We start from the raw sequence: 23,429 nt of genomic DNA on the forward strand, positions 1-23,429 counted from the left end.
TAGCTCAGGTGTCTCTGGACCCGTGTCTCTTCTTCCAAGCCCTGCCCACCGGTTGCGCCCCACGACCTGTGCTTCCACTGCATCCCCACCCAACACCCTCCCGTGGTCTCTGCTTCAGGGCGCGATCGCCTAAACTACCCACATGCCACCTGGACCCTGTCAGCTCTGTGAACCCCAAGGTCGTGGGGTTGGCTGGCCCTTGTGCAGGCAGCTGGCACTGGTGCGGGAGGGAGGGGGAAGAAATGCGGGGCGGCTGGCGGGCGAGATCTTGGACCTGCAGATGAGGGAAATGGCTGGAAATGTAAAAGAAGAGTATAGCATGATGTTTTCCAAGACACCTCTCCAGAGAGGGTGGAGAGGGGGCAGGGAGGGGACAGGAAGCAGAGCCTTGTCCTCACTTTCCACCTTCCTGAGCTCTGCTGTCCTTGCCTGTCTCTGTCCAGGTGGAGTTGGTGCGATGAACTTCTCACCAGCCCTGTTTCTAGCAAGGGCATTTATGCATGTGTGTGTGCATGCGTATGCTTATGCGTGTATGTGTGTGTGTATGCATGTGTGTGTGCCCACTGGCTTACGGTTCTGGCCTTGGCGGAGCACCTGTGGCTACTGTGAAAGACCTGGTGGGCATCTTTTGGGGGCACCAGGCCTCCCATCAATGACCTTGTGAGCTGGTCTTCATTATCCATTGCTTTCAGACCCAGAGAGCCGAGAGCCTTTCATTTCATAGTGGGATGGGTTTGCTCTGATCAGTGAACAAGAACCTTCCTAAAAGAAACCTTTCACTCGGAAGCCTCATCCCCGCAGAAGCCTCTGGCAGTCCAGGGAGAGAAGCTGTGAGCACCCTTCCTTGAGCCCGGGCCTGCTGGGGTGCGTGGGTCTGTGCCGCGTGCTCCCCGGACCCCAGCACAGACCTCGTGGCCATGGCGGGCTGGCACTCCAGCCACGAGGGTGGGCAGCCCTCACGGCCTGGAAGGAGCAGATTCTTCAGCATCAACAAGAAGCACTGCTGCTCTGGAAGGGGCTTGCTGAGCAGGGGTGGGGTGCCAGGCGGCCCCTCCGTGGAGTTAGGGAAGGCCCTAACGGGAGGTCTGGAGACACTCTGGGCCCTGTGCACCCCACTTCCGTCCACTCTGCCCAGTGTCCCTCCGGGAGCCACACGAGGCTCTACAGCCCCCTAGTGTGTTGGGGTGCTCAGGGGCTGTACGGTGCAGAACTGGACCTGGTGGCTGCCGCTCCCTTAGGGCAGAATCCTGACCCGACCTCTCAGAAAAGGGTAGGCCACTCCAGCCAGAGGACTTGCATGCTTAACCTCAGCTCCGGCATCTCTCCTACTCTAATGTGCCTACGAGCTCATTCCACAGCTTCCACAATCCACGGGACACCAAGAGACCAACAGAACAGAATAGACGACAGTGCTTTTACCTTTATGATTGGGCAATATGGTGCCTCTGACAAGTGGTTACTTTTCAAATAGAAAATTAATCAAGCATCATATATATATATATATATGTTTATGTATATGTATTTATATATGTGTACCTACAGGTACTATGTATATAGTATATATATATATATATATATATATATAATATACATACTATACAGATGTTTAAGTAGAGAATTTCTTCACTTGCCTTCTTTGTTTAACTTTGATGGCTTATTTTAAAAGTATTTGAATCTCTAAATGGCGCTCTGTGTAATTTCCTATCTGCACCTGACCCTACTACTTAAAAAAAGAACCCCCAAACCCAAAACCAAAATAAAGATAACAAGTGAACCAAAGGAAAACTACCAGAGCCTATTTCCAATGCCAGATGACTCAGCCAGCACCTGAGGATTTGTTGTACTTGTGTGTTCTGAGGTTCGGAACTTCCTGCTTCAATAAAATACCAAACAAGTTGTGTTTCCTTCACAAATAAGCTATTACATCAAGCCCTGTTCCTATAATTTCAGGGTTTTGTCTCCATTCCAACATTTTCTTTGGCAAACGTAGAAACATTCTAATTAAAGTGGGGAGGAAAACAAGCATCATTCATCACGATGAGAAAAAATGCACTGAGCACTTCCTCGTGTTTTCCCTCACTCTCCGGGCCCCGGACAGGGGACCGGCGTCCGCATCCTGCGGTCCCCGACTCAGCCCTAGGCAGTGCCTTCGAGACGCCTGAGTCACTCGTAAAAAATTCCAAAGGTATCGATGATTCCTGTCCCGAGTGTGGCATTCTTTCTGGAGCATGTCCTGCCGGGGGAGCAGGAAGGCCTTGCTGTTAGGCAATCACGTAACAACATCAAGGCCTCTTTTTAAGATTCTCAGCGGAGGAGTAGGCTTTCCTATGCGTCTGACCTCGGAAGCAGAGTTCAAAGGAAGCTTCTCACTTCCCAGGCGCTCCTCACTTTTGTCAGGACTGTCAAAAGGCCGAGCATGTGTTTGCTTTAAGCAGGACCACCTACACACACAGGTTTAATGCCTTCCAAGATACATGGCTTAAGCCATCAGAAGTCCCGAGGCCATCTTTCTGTGGCCCAGCCACGCAGGTGTACGTGGGGCTGGCACAAACGCATCTAGGAACGAGAATCAAAGCTCCTTCTGTTTTAGCCCCAAAGCACCCTGTTTTGGAAGAGTCATGCTCTGAAACGTGCTATCTGCAGCGGGGTTGCCGGCGGAAAGGGCTGCTTTTTCAAGAGCCTGGCTGTGCCCTTTTTCCCATTCCAGTGTTCTCCTCCTAGTTTACAGCACGTGGCCGTTGTTGCTCGTTGCTTCAACTCATCAGACTTTTATAGGTTCCACTTGGGGAAGGAATCTTCTTCTCTGAAGCAGCAATGACCAATCCTGTCCACTCGTGGTGTTCTGACATTTGTAAAGGGCCTTGGCCCCCAGACGTTCACTGCGCTTCCTGAAGTCTATCGATGCCTCTTATTACTCTCCCAGTCCCCACCACAGCGCCTGGAACACCTCTCTGATGCTGAGCCAGACCCGCAGGGCCCCCACCTCTTGTTCAGAGAAGGCCTGCTTTTCCCATCAGCCGGGGTCCACCTCCACACCTAGGAGCTCCTGAGCTCTCGCTCGGCTACAAGGCTTTCCCTCAGTTTCCCACGTGGCCCCTCAACTCCAACCTCCTCCCTCTTCTCAGCAAGGTGCAGTGCGCCCTGCCCAATGTCCATCTCTGACCTGCAGCTTCAACTCTTGCTTTCTCCCCTGGCATCTGAGTCTCAGACCCAGGCCTGCCACGGCGGTGGTCCAGAGAAGGCATGGCATCCTGAGCCATCTCTGCTTTACTAACGGAGGCCACGGAACTGCAAGATAACATCGACACATTCCTGTGTTAGAGACAAACCGGACCTCAATCTGCTTGACCCTGGCAGGTATATTACCTTAACAATGATGGATAGTTCTGTCTTTGTGTGCCAGTGAAAAGAAGTTTGGAAAAAACGATCTTCAGGAAAAGTCTTGAAAATACGGAGACATGAGGGAGAGAAGGAGGTAAAATAATCTTTTTTCTAACATTTTAGATTAGTAAGTGCTCACGTGTGACATTGGGACACGTAGAGAAGTTCCTGCAATGCCGGCTCAGTTTAGTGCTTACAGATCCAAACCCTTTCATCCTTCTAGGACAGCTGAGAAATGAGAAGGCCGTGGACTCACGCCAAGACCATCTCCCAAGCCCAGGTGGTGTCTGTGGTGCGACACTTTCCTTCTGCAGAAGGAGGTGCGGCGGGCAGTGCTCTCCAGAGATGGGCGCGGCCATCTCTGCCCAGGACACCTGACCAGCACAGACGGGTGAGACCCCTCCTCCCCTGCAGGACCCCACATCACCACGGAGCAGAGATCCTACGGCCAGGACACCAGGGCAGCAAGGCTGGGCGTGAATCAGAGCCCGCGCCCAGGACTCGGGAGCCGCGGAGGGTGCGGTGATCGCCACTGAGGTTCTGGTGATGCACTGGGGATCTTCCACAGGGGCACGGGGGCCCTGTGGAAAATTAACACAGCCGAGTCCCTTCACAGCCTACGAATGGCTGGAGGCAGCGAGCATGCGGGTAAAATTCCATAATGTCTCCCCTGGGGTGCGGTGTCACGCCGGCTCCATCTGGGGCCTGCCCCCTAGCTCTGACTTCCTCCAGCCCATTGCAAACAAAGAATCCTCACCATGAAGCCCCTCCGGGACCCTGCGAGGCAGTGTTCCTGTGGGGTCTGCCCTGAGCTCACCACATCTGGGGGTCGGCCTGGAGGAAGACCCTACCGCAGAGGTCAGCCTGCTCCAGCCCCGCACAGCACCCTTCCAAACCCACCTGCAGAGACCAGCCCCTCTCCAGCCCCGCACAGCACCCTTCCAAACCCACCTGCAGAGACCAGCCCCTCTCCAGCCCCGCACAGCACCCTTCCAAACCCACCTGCAGAGACCAGCCCCTCTCCAGCCCCGCACGGCACCCTTCCAAACCCACCTGCAGAGACCAGCCCCTCTCCAGCCCCGCACGGCACCCTTCCAAACCCACCTGCAGAGACCAGCCCCTCTCCAGCCCCGCACGGCACCCTTCCAAACCCACCTGCAGAGACCAGCCCCTCTCCAGCCCCGCACAGCACCTCCTACCCCACCCATAGAAGTCAGCCTCTCCAGCCCCGCACAGCACCTCGGACCCCGTCCACAGAAGTCAGCCCTCTCCAGCCCCACACAGCACCTCCGGCCCCACTGGCAGGGGTCCCCTGGGAAGCCGCTTGCCAAGGCACTGATGACCACGAGAACACACACGTGTACGGAAGCCCAGGGAGGACACAGGAGTGAAGAGATGCAGGAGCCGTCTTACAGGACCCTCTGACGGAGGGCCAGCCTTTCCTGTAGGAATGAGATAATCAAGCCCCTTGAACAGGAAAAGTTCATCTTTGCACAAGAAAACCTTGCAAGGGGAAAAAAATCTATATAGACCCTCCTTTCCCCTTCCCATTCTCCTCCCTTCTCCCCTCCCCTTCCTCTTTTCTTTTCAATGCCTGGTTCTTGCTAGGCAGGTAGACAGGTGCTCTACAACTTGAGCCATGCTTCTGTGCTTTTTGCTTTTGCTTCCTGCATAGCATGGGTAACAAGCTGTGCCACCATGCTTGGCTTTTTCTGTTGCAGTGAGGTCTTGACAGCTTTTTGCCTGCCCAATTTGTGGCTGGGATGGCAGGTGTGTGCCACTGTACCTGGCTTACGCTGTCTGGTCACATCTAATCAGTCTCACAGTGCTGCCTCAGTGAAAGTACAAGGCACGTGCTCTCTTCAGATGGATTTATCTCCCTTGAGAGAGGGCTGGCCGGTAGCCCGGCCCTGGGTGCTCCTGCCTTGGTCCCTGCAGTGCGCAGACCTGATTGGTGGAGGTGCTCAAGCCCACTTCTCATCCTGCAGGGTTACAACCCCTCGAGGGTTGTAAGGACAAAGGCAATCAGAACTGCGGCTCCACCCGGGGTCCCAACGAGGCGGCAAGAGCGGCACTCCGCTCATGAAAACCTCGCCCCCAACACCGGCCGCCAAGCTGAGCCGAGACTGAAAACTAACAGATGCAACCTCAATAGTAGGGTGCATTTGATTTCAAAAGAGAAAAGCCTACGCTGACTCTCACAGGAAAACCACTGTGTGTTTGAATTATAATCCAAGGAGATTTCTGCGACAAGTGTTTCCCCCGTGGCCGTTGGCCCCCGCGAGGCCTGCGAAATCAGCCGGTACGTGACGGACAGACTGACTGACAGGTGCCGTAGGCTTCTCGCTTGTTGCCGGTAGCTGTCTGCCTGTAGTAATATATATATTTTTTTTATGGCCTGAAAATATCCAAGTGGCTTTCGGCAGGAAAAAAACCAAGTTTCTCACTCTGGCCAGGCGGATGTCTGCAGAGGTGCAGGGGGTGGGGGCCGTGCCCGAGAGCTGGGCATCTGGGGTCCACCTAAGCCATTGGCAGCTCAGAGAGCCTTACCGACCAGCTGAGCCACACAGGACTGATGGGTGCCTTTTGAAAGGACTTTAAACAGCCACAGCCTTGCCCTCCTCCCCAGACTGAGTCTGTCTCACCACTAAGAGCTGCTGGTTCTTTAAGCGGCTTGTTCAATCCTCCCAGCAACCCCGTGGTGCAATCATTACCCCACTTAACAGACACAGACACTGAGGACTGGAAGAACTTCCAGTTCCCAAGGAAGTGCTGAAGTCTGGTTTCCTGGCCAGTGACAAGGGCCTGTGACCTTGACCCTATGCAAGTGACCTTCCTGACCGGGAGACAGGGGATGGGAGGGGGGAGAGGCTGGGGAGGGAGGTTGAAGGAGCTCTATCTTTATACCACTTGGTAAAATTTTGTGACATTTACAGTATCTTATTTGTGGAAAGCAAACAAATATGGAAATAACTGTAACTACGTAAGATTTGGCAAAGCTGCGCAGTGAACACAGACACCACTCACTTTTACTGCACTCTACGTGCTTTGGTTGTTTCATCAATATAAATATAAAAGAGAAATGTCATGGTGGTATCTAGTCACAACTGCACACAGTCTGCTGTGTTTGCTTCATGGAAATTTCCTCTACTCTGTCCAGGACATTTCCCCTAGCACTTCACCCTGCGGAATTCATCCCAGAATCTCAATGTTATAGTAAAGCTGGAAGAATTCTATGGTGAACACGAAATGAAAGATACAATATACCCACCGCCTATAAATATACCATCACTGTCTATTCTTCCTTTTTTTTTTTCCCATTTCAATAAGCACAGCTTGCCACAATCAAGGATCCTGTGGGTTTTGGATGAAGGAGAGATGGAGCGCCTTCTATTCAGATGGGAGCAGTAGCTAAGTATCCCTGGTCTCTTGTTATTGCTCAGAAATTCAGCCTTCACGTATTGGCAGTGACTCCGAGCTGGAGGTAGGTGACAGAGGTGTGTGCCTCTGAGGCCCAGATGTCCTGGGATACAGTGTAGATCTGTGCTGATTGCTCAGCCAACAAGGCGAAAGTTTGAGAAAAATAGAAAGACTGCAGAGAAATTTCTAAAGGATTCCTACCTTCTTCTTTTTTTTTTTTTGATTTTTTTAAAACCATAAGCCAGGAGGGACAGATAGCATGCTCCTCTACACCTGGGTGGTTTCTGTGGGGAAATATCCGTGATTTATGTGCAGCCTGACTTCGTGGGCCCGCAGCGGGGAGTCACGTTACCAGGGTGTGACTCAACACCTGATGATCGAGGAACGCCCCATGCAATCCAGACCTCCATAAACAGCAGCCCCAGAGTTCCACTCTGATGTGCCCCAACTGACAGCCATCGCCCCCAGAAACAGTGAGCAGGGAGAGCGCAGCGTGCCGACGGCCGGGTCCCCGCTGATATCTTGCGGGTGCCAGTGGTCAGCTCTCCACCCACTGCAGGGCCCAGCAAGCTCAGGCATGGGATAACCTGGGAGCTCTGACCTGTTCTTCCACTGTAGTTTTCAAAACTGATGACAATTTTTACATGGTCTTTTGTTTATACTTTCGTAGGCTGCTGTCCGTAACAATAGCTCCTTATAGCCTGGCACTGAACATGACACACAGGAGAACTGAGTTTATCTATTTAAATTTAAAAAAATATTAGGACATATTACTTACACAATGAGATTCAATATGGCATTTCCACACAATTTTAATGTTTCCCAATCTATTTTCATTCATGTGCAGAATGTATTTTTTATCATATTAATGACCCAATCACTCTCGTCTTCACCCTTCTACTGTCCCTTCTCCAAGTCCATTTATATTCACGACTTTTTTTAAGGTCTAGATTTCACATATGAAGAAAACAGAGTATGTATCTTTCTGAGTGGCTTATCAAATTCATGGCCAGGTAAAAAGGCATTCACACGGCTGTGCGAGGGTCTACTCATCAGTGTGTCCTTCAGAGCTTGGGTGGAATTAGTTGTGACACTTGAAATCACTGAGAGAACTGGGAGAAGTCCTGATGTCAGGATGCGCATCTGTGTTTGTCGCTGGGCTCGGGAAAGCCTGACAAAGAGATGGGAGGTGACAGTGACTGGCACAAGCAGGCACTCGTGAAGTCTGGCTTCCTTCCTCTTCCCTACTGAGTTGTTTTCCTGAGCACACAAACTGTTGGTTCAGGATTTCATCATTTCCAGATGCCTGCGCTTGAAGTGACACCCAGAACTCCACGCGCTGATGTCACAAAGCCTGGAATTTCTGGTGGGGAACCAGCAGTGGATGAACTCATTGGATACAGAGATCCTGTTTTCCTGTCAATATCCTTAGTGATAAAATACCAGAGAAGAGAGGAAATAGAATGTATCAATACTCTTCACTCCCAATTCCTACTAGAAAAGATTCCTATAGATTAAGATTTTGTTCTTCAAGAAGGATTACTGAAAAGAATTTTTACTAAGTGAAAAAGGACCCTCATTAAGTTCTGAGCTCCCTGGAAAGATTTCTATGCTAATACTTCTCAGCTTTCTGTCAGTGCAGAAGTCCTATCCTGAGACGTGAGGAGGAAGATGTTTTTGAGTCTTCATCTGGCTCAGTTGAGAATTCACATTTTGAATTTCTTATACTCTAACTTCCATACAGCACCTAAGAAAAATCTAGGATCAGGATGTGATTCAGCGGTGGAGCACTTCCCTAGCGAGTTCGGGAGCCTCAGTCTCACGGTCAGCACTGTGAGGGGAGAGGTACTGACCGCTGTCCCATTCTTCCAGTCCCACCATCCTGAGGGTCCGAACCTAACAGCTGGGCTGTGATGACGTCACGCCCCCCCTTCGAGCCGGGCCCACCAGGCTTGCGACGCTGGCCCTGACCCATCTCCACGGGTGCCACAGGTCACCCCTGGACCAAGACAGCCTGGGAAGACAGGCATGAGCAGTGGAGACGACCCTGATGGAGAGGAGAGGCTGACGATTCAGGAGCATTTACCACTGCTGTGGTCTTGAGCCTGGTCAGCATCAACTCGGAAGTCCGCAAAGACAGGGCTCGTTTGGACTCACATGGTAACTCAGCGCTGGGTCGGCCGGATGGACCAGAGTGGAGGCAGTCAGCAGGGCTTGGCCGCTGGGTGACGCTGGCACCTCATTACAATCCAGCTTTCCCTAGTGTGGCCCGGGGGAGGGAACGGCCACCAACCCCTCCTCCAAGGGTTTTCCCAAGGTTCCTCCCACCTGCCATGGCTCCAGGAAGGTGTTCATAAAGACGCGATCACGGTGCCTGCTGCCATCCCTCCCTGCCCATCTCCAGCCAGTTCACAGCTCTTGTCCCAGAGCCTTTATAAACGGACAGCTGCCCGCTGGCCCGGCTCTGCGTATGCACGTGCTGTCCCCGGCTGTGGGACAAGGGACTCGGTGCGGTGAAGGAGAGGTGAGGCGCCGCCTGGACTCTGGGCGCTGGCTGCGGCCTGCGGGAGACCCGGCCCGCAGGCATCCTCAGCACCCACCGCTGCCAGCTCTGCTCCGAGGCCCCACGTGTCCTTAACCCTGCAAAGTGACAGTCCTCCTGTCCCTCAGCCGCCTCCGCACGACCAGCCTGTCCAATCACCGCTCTGAGAAGGCTCAGACTGAACTCGGAGCTCTGGACGGATCGAAGAGATGTTCCCCAGCCACCCGCAGGATGACACTCACATGCAGGGAGCGCTGCTGCATGGAGGGCGTCAGCAGAACCGAGAGAGGCAGAGTCCCGCCACACGCTCGGGGCGCTCACTGCTCGATGCGTCTGTCTGGATGCTGACCGGTCTCCAGCACTGCTTCTCCACCCAAACTTCCTCGGGAGTAACGATGCATTCTTACGCAGATGTGCTGGGCCATGGCCTATCATCAGGAACTTTCCTAGATCGTCATAAACCACGTGGTTCCGAGATGGCCATTCCTCTAAAAACTGACCAAGTGATGCTGCCCACAGAGAAGCAGTGCCAGGAATGGCGGTGGATTCACAGCAGCTGGAAACTGGAAACGCCTTCGAAGTTCAGTTGGCAGCTGAGCAGCCGGCTCCACGCGCGCTGCAGCTCTGCACAGGGGGAGCAGCCGGCTCCACACGTGCTGCAGCTCCGCACAGGGGGACTCCACGTGCGCTGCAGCTCTGCACAGGGTGGCTCCATGCGCTCTGCAGCTCTGCACAGGGGGAGCAGCCGGCTCCACGCGCGCTGCAGCTCTGCACAGGGGGAGCAGCCGGCTCCACGTGCGCTGCAGCTCTGCACAGGGTGGCTCCATGCACTCTGCAGCTCTGCACAGGGGGAGCAGCCGGCTCCACGCGCGCTGCAGTTCCGCACAGGGGGACCCCGCGTCTGCCACCTCGTCTGTGTTGGGGTGCTCATGGAATGTGCTCTAACCATGAATACTGGTCTTGCCTTTGATGTTTCCAGAACTCTCCTCAAATGTGCATTCTAAGCCCCAACTGGCTGAGGACTGACATCCAGGAGCTGACGCTGCAGTGCAGGGCAGGCCGGCCCTGTGCAGGCCATGCTGAGCCAGGCGCTGATTCCACCAAGCAGGCTGTCCCGGAGCCTGGAGGCTGCAGCGGGGTGGGGCGCCGGCCCCGCCCCCACCGCTGGCACTGTCTTTCAAGGCAGGGAAGTTGGCAGGCAGTGTATTTTGTCTATGCAAAGCTGTCTTCTCAGAGAAGCTTATGAAATTTAGTTGGTCCCAGTTGGGCCATTGCTCATCTGTGTAAGAGGAAGCAGGCCTTGATTTGCTTTGAGAAAACCCTGTGGCTGTAGAGCTAGGGGACACAGTCGAACCCAACCTGTGCAGTCCCCCAAATAGCTGACTTTAGTTAGAATGTGACTGTAAGGGGAACATGCAAGATGGGGCCACTTCGCTGTAAGGCCACTTTGAAAAGCCGCTACAAACTGCTTTGGAGACGGTCACAGTTCGGGAAAGGTTAAGTGAAGCAGCCACTGCCAAGAAGGACACAGAGACAAATCTCCTTGGCGTCGTCCGCTGTCTCCATTCGAACCGTCTGAGGGGCGGGGCTGCCGTGAACGCTGATCTGGTACAGTGAGGGTGCTGCAGATGCACAGGGCATCCATCTGTGCAGCTAAATGCAGAGATTAATACAGAAAAAGAGCCAGTGGGGCGAGACGCTTTCCCCAATAACTGCCATTCGTTTTGGGTGACTCTTGTTTGCATTAGTGTCTAATTTTATGGTTCACTAAACCCTAGATTTGATATGAATGTAAACATTTCCTGAAGAGGAGACATTCCCATTTGTGATGGGAGCTGTGCAGGGGCTCCAGCCCCCCTCCCTGTTACAGCATATGGGACCCTGAAATCCATGAGGATTTGCGATTTGGAGGTTATCACTGCCAAATGGCCACACAAATTTAGGAGGCCGATGGGAAAAAGAAAGCGTCCAAGAAGACGGTACTTAGAAAGCAGCAGTGAGAGAATAAGCGCCGATCGCCTGTAGAGACCTGGACGCCATCACTCGGTCTCCATTACTACAGCAAGGAAGCACAACAACCTGACAGAAATAAATGACCACGCACCAAGACCACGCTTCCCTTCCTCCACCTGCCACTGGCTGCTTCCTAAACATGGAGCTTTTTCCAGAACTCTGCCCATTCAGCCATCTTTATCCGAAGACACTGGTGGCCGGGCTGTGTCAGACCTCCCTGCAATCAGGTTCCACTGAATTGGCCAGCTCCACTTCACTGTGAGGGCCACCTCTCTCCTTCTGCTTCAGCCTCTGCTCCCCCCTTTCTCCCACCCTCTCCCCTGTACTAATAGAAGATGCGCATCCACCAGCATGGGTCTTGTGTTAGTCTCTTCTACCTAGCTGCACGGAAGGCATTCAGGCATTTGTGTGAATCTGTCAGTGTGTATTTATGGCATCCGAGAAGTTAGGACATTGTGTTATATACTATCGATCTCAATCTTTCCTCCTCCAATCGAGATATCTAATGTTCAGCACCCAAGGTGGGACTTGCCAAGATGAAAAACACACTTTTCACACGGGTGTTTTGGTTTACTACAAATAGAACCACACTGGTCATAACTGGATTTTAATATGATCAATAACCAAACACCTACGTGTGCCAAGTGACACAGAACTGCAGAGGGGCCAAGTATGACTCTCCACAAGTCACAGCCTTGGGGCAGGATGGGAAGGGTCTTAAAGAGCACAGCTTCCATTCGGGGGAGGACTCTGGGAAGAGAGCTCAGGAGCAGGCCTGGGGGTGCCTTCAAACTTTGTGATGGGAAAAAATGAGGGAAATAAAAGGCAAGGGGAGTGCCCTGGGATGGGGGTGGACTCGAGTCCTGGGCGGCAGGGGGTAGGATGCGGACATCTGTCTCTTGTTCAGTGTTTACTTGGTTATCAAAAACAAAGAGATGCAGGCTGGCTCAAAATTATGCAGCCCAGCAACAGCAAAGCCCAGAGTTCAGACCAGCTCCAGTGCCACAACACTGAAAGCTACAAGAGAGCCCCGTGCGGAGCAATGCGGAGGGCGGTCTTGAACCCAGGACTGCCATTAAGCCTGCTGCCCCTTTGGGTAAACTGCGGTGAAGATGCACTGTGGGGGAGATGCACTCCCGGAGTGCACACCGGGCGTGCTGCCGCGGGAGGTGCTGACGGTGACCGAGGCTGTCTGAACCCAGCCCCGTCACACCCAGAAGCTCTTCATCCACCACTCTGCCCTTCCAGACAGCTCCCAAGGGCTACAGCAGGCCATAGCCTTCGAGCCTCGAATGCTGACCGCTGGGGGGGGGATGAGTATCTGTGTCCCCCCCAAACCCTCAACCGCAGTGTAAGTGAGAGAGGCAGGGCACAAATGTGGATCCCACGTGAATGGGCTCTGGTTCCTTACAGAAGAGACACCCAAGGAGGACACAGAGAAACCGCACCGTCTTGGAACCAGACTCTCCATCTACCCACCGACTTCTCCATCTCCCAAACTGTGATAAATCATTTCAGGTGTTGGTAAGGAATTGTGGTGCCAAATAGACTAAACCACCAGATTTTTTTTTTTTTTTAAGTTTCAAACATAATTGAAGCTTTCTGCAGGATTGTGGGAATCAGGTACTAAACATTTAATTGTACACAATTTCGTGCCTTTGTAAAACCTGCTTTCTGGTGAGAATTCCAGTGTTGTGGGGGTGCCAGGAAATACTGTCCTGTCTTCACACGCCATCCTGACGTATAGATTGCTGCTAACTATCCAGAAGAAAATCAAGCAAGAACAGAGAAGGATGGCTTTTCTCCCAGTCTTTGTACTCTTCTGATTATATCCACTTTTGTATTTCAATAGCTTTTCTTGGCTCTGCAGTTCTAAATAGTTCAAGGCATTGGATTTCTGCATAGAAAAATCCACCCCAGAAGGAAATACATAATGAAGAAAGTAATACAGTTTATCGACTATGTGTCAAAAACACTAAATGTACAAAAACACCACACGTCCAGCTATTGTGAACTGTGCACGTTTGAGCTTGGGGACTCCTGTTTGCTAGATAAATGCTCTACCACTGAGTCTGTTTGTACTGGTTATTTATTTATTTATTTAGGGTCCGGTCTTGGGGCCTGAACTCTGGGCCTGGGCGCTGTCCCTCAGCTCTTCAGCTCAAGGCTAGCGCTCTACCACTTGAGCCACAGCACCACTTCCAGCTTTTTTTCTTTTTGCTTATGTAGTGCTGAGGAATCAAACCCAGGGCCTCAGACATGCAAGGCAAGCGCTCTACCACTGAGCCACCTTCCCAGCCCTATACCGGTTATTTTTGATATAGAGACTTGTTTTCTGCGATCCTTTTCACTGCCTGTCACAGCTTTAAGAGGGCACGTGGTACCATGCCCAGACTCTTTTGGTGAGATAGTCTTCAGACTTTTCTCCCGAGTCTGGCCTGGACCTGTAATCCTCACCATCTCAGCCTCCCAAGTAGCTAGTGTCTAGCTACTGGCGGAGAAGAGTTTCAAGTACACGCCTAGGCTGGCTTCTAACTGTGATCCTCTTGATCCCAACCTCTTAAGTGGGTAGGAACACATGTGTGTGCCCTGAACACACACAGTTATTTCTAGGAATGGGAATCAGAATACGTGGCCGTCGGGATGTAAGTTTTGCCTTGCTGTGTCTGTTTTCTTGTCTGTGACACGCGGAAGTACATCTGAGTCTCTCTCCAACTCTGGAACGCTTTCAGCCTACGAGCTGCGACCTGAAGAGCTAACCCCTCCAATGTTTGCCTGAGGATGGAGGCCTTGGAGCTCTGCAGAGCATGTCTTGTCTGGGATTACCCAGTCCTCTCCGTGCCAAATGCCTGGCCCGATGCTAGGATTTCTGGACCATTTCTGCCTAAAGACCTTGACATGACGCTGCCTTGTGAAGTAGCTCCAGGAATAATCTAGTCCCCGGGCCTAAGAAGCCAGATTGTTCCCAACATCTATTCCAGATGAGCTCGAAGCAGCTCTGCCTGATCAGAGGCGGTCTGAACTGTACAAAGTTGTATCTGGTGTTAATGAGGCCCATCTCCCCAGACGTGCACATCTGCTCAGATTTGTAACGAGGGTCTATGGTAGTTCTACGGTCTATGGAAGACTGAAGGCCTGCTCAGTACTCACTGCCCCGGGGGGGTGGAGGGGAATAGTGGTACTTCCAGATCAGACACATGCTCGAGTTAATGTCAGTGGACACGTGTGCTGAGTATACAATACCCCGCCCCGCAGGGCTTTACAGTGCTGTGCTTGATAGCAGATTCAATTCTATTTCATCCCAATTGCTAGCATTGTGGTAGATGAGGAAAAGCTATATCGTAAGACTTATGTTCAGAAAATGATTCAATATTTTTTAATCACTTTGACTTTTGAAATGTACCTAAAAAAACAGGCGTAGGAAAGTTGGGTGTTAGTTCTTCAGTTCTGAAAACAGGCATATTTTTTAGCCCTAAATAAGCACATTATGGAAAGGGGTTTCCCAACATTTTAGGTTTTGAACCTTATTGTTTTCTCACTTTTCTTTTGCCAACTAAAATGTTGTTTAGCGTTGGTGTTGGAGAGCAAACAGCTGCAGGTTCTGGATGACTGTTTTCCTAGAAATACCAGCTTTGAAAAGAATTTCCACCCGCTTCCTTCTCCCGAGGGCCATCAGAATGGCTCGAACCTACACAGTTCACGGTCAGCCCAGGGGACGGGGCCAGTGTGGGGAAGGAAGCAACTACTTCAGCTCTGCTCTGCAGAGCTCCCAGCTCCTGAGACAGGGCGGGAATCATCACAGGTACAGGGCTGGGCAGCTGGGGGGCGTGAGGACAGCCATCTCCCCGTAACCAGCCCGCTCCCATCCCACACAAGGCATCCAACCCAAGCCCTTTGGCTTTTTAGCAGCGGTCCTAAAACAAGCTTCTAAAAAGGGGCTGGGAAAGGGCAGCAGATTAAGGGACGCATATATCCTGGTGACATGTTCTTTTCAATGTGAGTCTGTGTGTGGCATCTGACTGGTACCTGGCCACAGTCGGCTGGCGTCAGCGCCTTGGAGACATGGACTCAGCCGGGCCCCATCCGGGAGAGCCGGTGCTGCAGCTCTTGCGGGGGAAAGAGTACGGAGGCTCCGTGGGAAATCTTCACGGTGCCATGGCTCCAAGTCCCAGTGGAAGGAGGAGGCCACGCACCTGCTAAGGAACAGGCCCAGCGTGTGCACCCGACGAGAACTTCCCCGCACGCCTAGTGACAGCCTCTGTCGCAGGAGAGGCCTGGGGGGCCAATGGTGCTGGGGCTTGTTCACACCTCCGGGGTTAGGCCTGAGGCTGGATGTAGAGGCAAGCCCTGCGGTCCACGGTGCCCCGCCCGCTCTGACGGTGTACGACAGAACAGTAATGAATCGTTATCCACACCTGCTGTCCCTGAGCCGCCTCCACCATCCTTGTAGATGCACAGGAAGCAGATGGCTGCGGCGCTGGTGGAGAATGCGTGGAAGCAACCTCCTTGCTGCTAATTCTTTTGGCGGCTGGGTTATTTGTTCATTAGGATGGCCAAAACGAAGTGCCACAAACAGGTGACTCACTGGACAGCAGTGTGTGCTCTGCGGGGACGGGGGAGGGGAGGGGAGAAGGCTAGGTGGGTAGGGATAACACGTGGCGGACATGACACCGGCCGGTGACGCCTGCCCCAGCGTGGCGCTACCAGGTGCCTTGGCTCCAAGTCAGATGCTTTTTCCCATAATGCCCTGGGTGTCTGCTCAACCCAGGAAAAGAGCCTGTGCAGGGCACAGCCATCGGGCAATCAGCACAACGCCCTAGGAAGGAGGCGGAGGGGCCCATACCACAAAATGTGCCCTCCCAGAGGACTTCGGAAGGGAGTCTGTCTAGTCTGCTCTTCTCCCTGGCTTCAGTGCTTCTCGTTCAGCATGGGCTGATCGCCCTCTCAATGTCATGTGACATTCCTCCCGAGCACGCGTGTGCTTTGGCGCGGCTGTCTTCTTATAGACACGGTTGTGCCTCGCTCTGCATCTGCAGCGACCCCGCTTACACACACAAGGGCACATGCCCGATTCCTCTGGCTCAGGAACTTGAGCGACCGCGTTCGTGACCACCCGTGACGCGGTGAGGGAAGTCACCTCACAAACGGAATCCTGAAGTGTGTATTCTTCCCTGAATCTCACGGGCACCTTCTCTCTTTCCAGGCACGTTTCCTTGCATTCCTGGGGGAGGGGAGGTTTGCTGCAAGTGTGTGTGTGGGGGGTGGTCTCTTCTTGGACTTGCCCACCAGGCCCTGGCCTTTGTCTGACCAGATCACTCAGGCCTTGAAGGCTCAAGTATGAGAGTTTGGCAAACCTGCTTAATATTCTACTTGCCTGTCCGGGGCCTGGTCCTCCCTGACTCCCTGATGTTTTCCTAGCGACATTTTCTTGGTGCTGTGAAAATGCTTCCGTGAGAGGTCGGCAGGTGGTCTGCTCAACCTCACCTAACGCTTTTACTTCACTGAAGTAGAAGAGTGAATGCCAATGCCAAACCAATGTCCTTGCGGGAGGCCCCGGGCCCAAGCAATCTCAAGTCTTCCCTGTGGTGAGTCCCGCGATTACTCGAGTCCAGACCAGGTCCAGACCCGGCGCGAATGCCACCCCAGGGTCTCCTCAGGCCCCACGGCTTCCACTCCTCTCAAGACTTCCCCACACGCTACGCATGGACCTTTCCTGTCTCAAGGCCTCCGGAGGCCCGGCTGGCCCTCAGATACCTCAGACTGCCGGGCAGACTCTTGGTTGAGTCAGTTCCTAACAGTGGCTACAGGTCTACACCCTTCTTAAACTCTTGGCTAAATGATCATTAATTCCCTTAAGTTCTGTAGCCTGTTTTCATTTTCTCTTTATTTATTGACTCTTGGTAAATGGACTTGCATAAACCATCTTCTCCACCTGAAATGCAATTTCTCTGAGTTTGGGTTGCTCTATGGTGGGTGAGAGGCTCTTTTTTAATTAAGAAAGTAAGTTGAATCTAAATGAACATGAAATCTGTATCCATCAGCTCACGCAGTCCTCAGCCCTGCCTTGGCTTGTAGGGGGCAGATCACAGCTCCGCTGTGATCCCTAAGGAGACCATACAGACTTCTGCCTTCTCCCCCCTCTCAACAGCACGGTCACCTCTCTGGGGGTAATTCTGAATTCCCGGGTCATTAGAAGCAGCCGCTGGAGCTGTGTGTGCTAAATGGATGCCTAACAACGTTAGGTTATGGCACACATGCACTTAACATTTAAGCTCCACACGTGGCGTGTGCTCTTCGGTGTCACAACGAGAATAAAAGCACTCCAGGTTGTTAATATTAGTCGCAAGTGACTTATGTCCTAAATGGACTACAGTTCCATTAACGGCTGTCACATTTTTGCCTGCCACTTGCTAGGAGACCGGCAGAGGGCGCAGGTGAGTGTTGGAAGAGGATCTGCTGTTTGCATTCTCAGCTGCAGCTCTTGGAGTTTTCATTTGGCTTAATTATTAGAGGCCAGGTAATCACTTTTTGGACATGTGAATAATAAAAGAAATTCAGAAGCATCATTTTTTGGGGGGAGGTGGAGGAAAGACATTTTTCCCCCTGTAATATCCTATTACAATAGTTTGGGGCTTATTATTTTTTTTCTCAAGGGAAACAGATGTCAGGAACTTGGTACCTTAATATTGCTATAAATGTCCTTCTTTACAGTCTTTGCACAATTTGCTTCCTTTGTGTCAGTCTTTCTTTGAGTTGAGCCCCCTTCCTGGGGGGTGGGGTGGAAAGTCCAGCTTGTTACACAGGGGTAACAGATGCTCTGCCTGACACAGAGCGGGATGCTGGGCAGGCAGAGCGAGCTGCAGGGCAGCCTGGGCCGTCCTAGGCCAACAAGAATGGCATCGTTTTTGGTACACTTAAATCAAACATTACAAATAAATATATATCTTTTATATATATCATAATTATAACTTTTCAAAAATGACTTTTTGTCCACATAACTCCATATTTCCCACAGGAACATTGTTCACATTAAAGTCAGCCAGATGGGCAAGAATACCAAAAGGGGTCATGTGGTTTTCTTTTTTTTTTACATCTTTGACATAAGCAATTTTATTTATGCTAACCTATAACCAAGAGAGATAATATATCTTAATGTAAATAGCACATGTGACATTTTTATCTCTTTTTAAAAAATATTTCTCAATAATTAAGATAAAAAAATTTATAAATTTAGATTAAATGGAGATTTCGATGGCATGAAGCCACTTTTCAATGAAAATTCATTCTGTGAGAAATCTGGACAGTTCACTCTCTGACTGCCTGTGACCAAGGGACTGAACATACTTTTCAGAACCTGAATTCCCTACAACTATGTTGGAATGGGTTTAGGAACATTTAGTATAAAATTATAGTTAAAAAGCCATCTCGAAATCTCAAAGGAAATATTGTGTTAGCCAAAGGAAGGGCTCTGCCTGACGTAGCTTAGGTCTTGGGTAAAACTGACATCAGTACGTTCAAAGGAATGTTTCGCATTTTTTTCTCCAGGGAGAAACAGGACACAGGATGACTGGCAAAAACAGTCAGACAAGTGCACTGGCCCATTGTCCGGGAGTGTCGCTCACCGCCTCTGTGAAGCTGCGGTGTGTATCCGGATCTTTTTTTTGGCATTTGCTTTTTGACGGGAAGATAAACTCTTCCATAAAAATATTAGGATGAAAATATTTAAAAATCAAACAGCATTTGAGATAACTCTATACAACAGGATAATTATATAAACTGAAATATTCCTAAAAATTTAAGGAATTTTTGGTGCAATCTTAAACAAAATATTTGCTTGGATACTTCTCAAGTTCCCAGTAAATAAGCAGAGTCTGTAGGCTGCTGATGATACACCATGTGGCTTTATGATAGAAAAGTGCTTTAGCAGATGCTATGCTAGTTCATAGGTGGGCAAACAAAAAGAAAACAAGGCAGGATTCTTTTGTTTCTTTCTTTTTTTTAAAAAAAATCTGTCCTATCTAAATGTCATTCATACATAATTTCACAGTAAACATTCAGATAAGTTAGAGTGAATGAACACTCAGTACCTTTTCCATTTAACCTAAACAAGAGAGCCTGGCAGCTCTCTGGTACGAATGTAGAGACTCCTCAAATTCCTACCCACCCCCTTCCTTTCTTTGGGTCTGAGTCAAGCCGAAGTCCCTCAGCCCTGACCAGGGAGATAGATAAGTGTGTGAACGCAGAGGCAGCCTGGGTCTTTTTCCTCCACCCGCCTCTCCGTGGATCGGGGGGATGAGTGCCAAATGCAGGCCAGCCATGTGGGAGAATGTTTCTCAGGAAAGGAAGGGGTCTGGATACACCAATGGCAGGGCCCCCCTGCCTGCACCCCCCTGCCCCAGCCCCAGTCAGAACTTAAACAGTTTACATTTCCTCACCTCTTACCCAGGTGATTCTCACAGAGCCAGTGCCTGAGCTTCATCTTCTAGCCTGCTCAACCCAAGGGGAACAGGAAATGGTGCTGGGCTAGGCCCTGCATCTAGGCTGCTCTGGTTCTAAGAGCACATCACACATGGAAGGAGAAGAGGCAGAAAGCAGGGTGACAGCTGGAGGAACCCGAGTGTGGGTGGACGGGCCCACGCGGCCCACAGCAGCCCTCCGGCCACGCCAGCTTTCTGTCTCCACGGGTGCCATGCAGGGCTGCTCAACAACCAGGCAGCCTCAATCTGCACACAGGAGGCGGTTCGTGCAACTGGAGCAGCTGGCCAAGCGTCCTCAGGGCAGATGCCCCGCTGGGTGAGGCTCCACACGAGACCACAGGCTCTCGCTTGGGCGACCAAAGGCCACAGCCTCCGGGGCAGTCAGATGCAGCCAGCCACCAGCATGCGAGGTGGCTGGGAGGCGCGGACAGCGACATCGGTACCAGGGCGAGTCCCCGTTCTCTCCAGGGGGTGTATGAGTTTTGCCAACTTAAGACGGGGCAGAAATGGCTTCGCTGACAGAATTCTTGGCATCTCCCCTCTTGGAGCCTTGATTTCCTCCTGTTGGGGGCAGGCGGCCCCCTTAGGTGTTCACAGATGTGTGTATTTACACTTCCCTTCCTTCTCGTCTGCCTTTCCAGTAACTTCAAGGGGCTTTCCTCTGGTACTTTTCTCCAATCATCTCTCACAGCTTTCCAGACTCCAGCAGCCGGGCAGCCGGGCCTTGCACTGGCCTAGCAGGACCCAGCCGGGCCTCGCGCTGGTCCAGTCAGATGGGCAGCTGTGAGAGTGGGAATCAGGCACTGGGTTTCCCATGGCCCCACACTGACTGTGTGTTCTTCAACTCCAGCTCCACATACATCAAAGCTGAGCAGAAACATAGGCACAGCACAGAGTACTGCAGCCTCTTTTAGGATTCTAGAGTTTTCTTCTTCCCTTTGGCTTTTACTTCTTCCCCCCTCTTCTCCCAGTTGTATTTGTTTCATTGCTTCTCATCATTGAATACAATGTGTGTGTGTGGTGTGTGTGTGTGTGTAAAAATAGCCTTTTCTCTTGACAACAGTTTTATGTCCGGGAACTTTCCAACGGTTTGCTCTGAGCATGGAATACTATACTGTATATAAACATGTTGTCTCACTTTACTTTGGTAATTTTAAAGACACTGAGGAGAGGGAGGGGAGAAGGCCAAGAAGGCTGTCAGTGTCCCACTCCAGGGTGCCAGGCGCCCCAGTGTCCCAAGAAAACACAGTGTCCCGGCTCCACTTTTCTGGAGTAATTCAGCACTCAGTGTTCCTCATCTCCCAACATGACACTTTCCAGAAATCAAGGCCATGCCAGCCAAACATGGCTGTGCCAGCCACCGCCCACTGAGCCTGGGATGTCAGGAGGAGAGCTGGGCTCCGCGGGGGTGGGGAGGGCGGGAGAGGGGCACCGGCCGCCCCCTTTGCGGCACAGGCCTCGCTCCCCGGGTCGGGTGAAGGCCCCACTTCCGCCCAGGGACCGAGCCGTCCCGGGAGTCAGCACAGCGGCAGGGGGCACGTGAGCCCGCTCACTGGCTCTGTTTTGACGCCTGTGGCTTGGTGGCTGCCCTACTTTGTGCCAATTGGAAGCTGGCATCATTTCTGGTTTCCGGTTTCCCACACCACCCATGCAATAGAACGAGTCTTCCGAGAGCCGTGCGGGTTGCGCGGCGTGACCTGGGCCCCGAGGGCTGTGACCGCCCTGACCCATGGTCCACACAGCGGCAGATCTGTGTCACCGGCTCCCTGCGCTCTGGGCCCCGGACGCCACCGCCCGGGCCGAGCCATTGGCCTTTACCATGTGCCGGGCCTGGCAGGAGAGGGTGAAGGCAGGCATAGGGGCGCGTCAGGGCGCAGGAAGGATCTTTGCACTGCTCCTCTCTTTCGGGGAGCTGGGGTCTTTCCGGTGCCATAAATAGCTTATGAGAATCTGAGATGGTCTATGGAGGGGGAGGGGGCCTCTGAAGTCTCAGCCGATGACATGTAGTATGGGGGAAAGCAAACATTATTTTAGAAAAACAAATAGGACCGCGCACAGCTGCTCTGCAGAGCTGCTGGGAGAGCGGCGGGGCCGGCGGGCGGGCGGGAGGCTTTGGGGAGGCCTGGGATAAGATTTCTCCTTTTATATCTTCATCTGCCTTGCACTGTCCTGTCAGCAGCAGAGACCACCAGTGTACAGAAGGTGGGGAGTTTGGGGAGGCCCACACCCACCTTGTCTCCCACCAGGGCTACGCCGGGGGTCCTGGGTGGCCGTGGGCAGCTGCCTGGGCAGGGGTGGCAGGCGCATACTCCCCGGGCAAGTCCGGGTCCCACGCACAGGCCCCCAGGCTCTGCAGCTCTCAGCAGGCTTTGGCCTGTGAGCTCGGTGGCCGTTGACATTCTTAAATGGCTAGGGATAAAAAAACCCTACAGAGGCTTCCTCAGTGCAGGGCGGCCTCACATGCTGGGTGGGGGTTGGGTTTGGGCCTCTGCTCCCCTCCCCCACCCCCCACCATGGCTCCTTCAAGCTGGGAGCTTCTGAGCAAAGAGGGAACTGAGAAGAAGAATTTCACGTCCCTGCTCTTTACGTTCAATGGAGAAAAACCGTGACATGATTTGATGGCTGAAGGACTGATTTCCACTTAATGACCGTGCTGATAAAGAAAGGGAAGGGGTCTTCCTAAATGTTACTTAGGATGACACATTACCTGTCTGGTCTCCATCACTGGAGGCTGCGAGGCCAGACCGCAGGAGGCTCACCTTGAGACTGGCTGCTCTCTTTGTGGTGTGCTGGCCGAGTGGGAGCTTCGTTTGGCTCCCCCTGCTGCAAACCTGCACCTGCGTCTTGGCGGACCAGGTCCCCCACCTTGTTTGAACTCATGGCCCCTCCAGGGCATGAGTTCTGGCTTTTTGGAGACACAGAAGCTGTTGGCAGTCTGGGGAATCTACCAGCCCTTCTCAGAAGGCATCAGGTATAACTAATTATTTAAACACTCAGTACGAACACCGCGGGATGGCATATGACAATGCAGTGCTGAGTGACAAATCAGAGCTAGTGACAAAAGTATAACAGACCCTTTAACTATTGCAACAATAATGTATATTTACAATGTAACACTTATTTTATCACACACTGACAGCTTTTCCTTGTCAGCCTGGCGTGGAAAAGGCCAGGGCTCTGTCTCGGTTAGAGGCTGTGAAAGAATGTGTGTGTGCCTTCCCACCTCAGCTTTGTCCAAGAGCTTCAGGTGAGGAATTTTCTTCTAAAACGTACAGCTTTTAAAGGCTCCCTAAAGACAGATCTCAGGAAAATAAAATCCACCGTGCAGCCCCAGATTCACCTAGAAAGTGCAACACTCACGCTTTAGTCCTCTGAGAGGACCCTCACCTGTCCCTCGGGTGATGAGTCCTGAGCACTGAGATATAAACAGACCCCAGCTCGGCTGGGGAGTTACACGCTGTCAATTGCTGAAGTATCCAGCCTTCGTTACTGAAGGAGCAAGGAGAGGCCCAGGGACACACGGACGGGAGCAGAGGGTCCTGGGAAGGCAGGGCAGCCCCTGGCTGAGGACAGCAGGGCTTTATGAGACACAACAT

The 23,429-nt window shown here is 52.1% G+C and overlaps 1 protein-coding gene across 3 annotated transcripts in view; it reads right to left on the minus strand.

Annotated features, from left to right (window-relative positions):
- The window catches only part of Mcph1 (microcephalin 1), a 150,913-nt gene that overhangs the window by 27,559 nt on the left and 99,925 nt on the right, over positions 1 to 23,429 (minus strand). The window lies entirely within an intron of this gene.

This window comes from Dipodomys merriami, unplaced genomic scaffold (genome assembly GCF_024711535.1).
Source record: "Dipodomys merriami isolate MVZ:Mamm:240054 unplaced genomic scaffold, mDipMer1.0.p SCAF_12, whole genome shotgun sequence".
Taxonomy (NCBI): Eukaryota; Metazoa; Chordata; class Mammalia; order Rodentia; family Heteromyidae; genus Dipodomys; species Dipodomys merriami.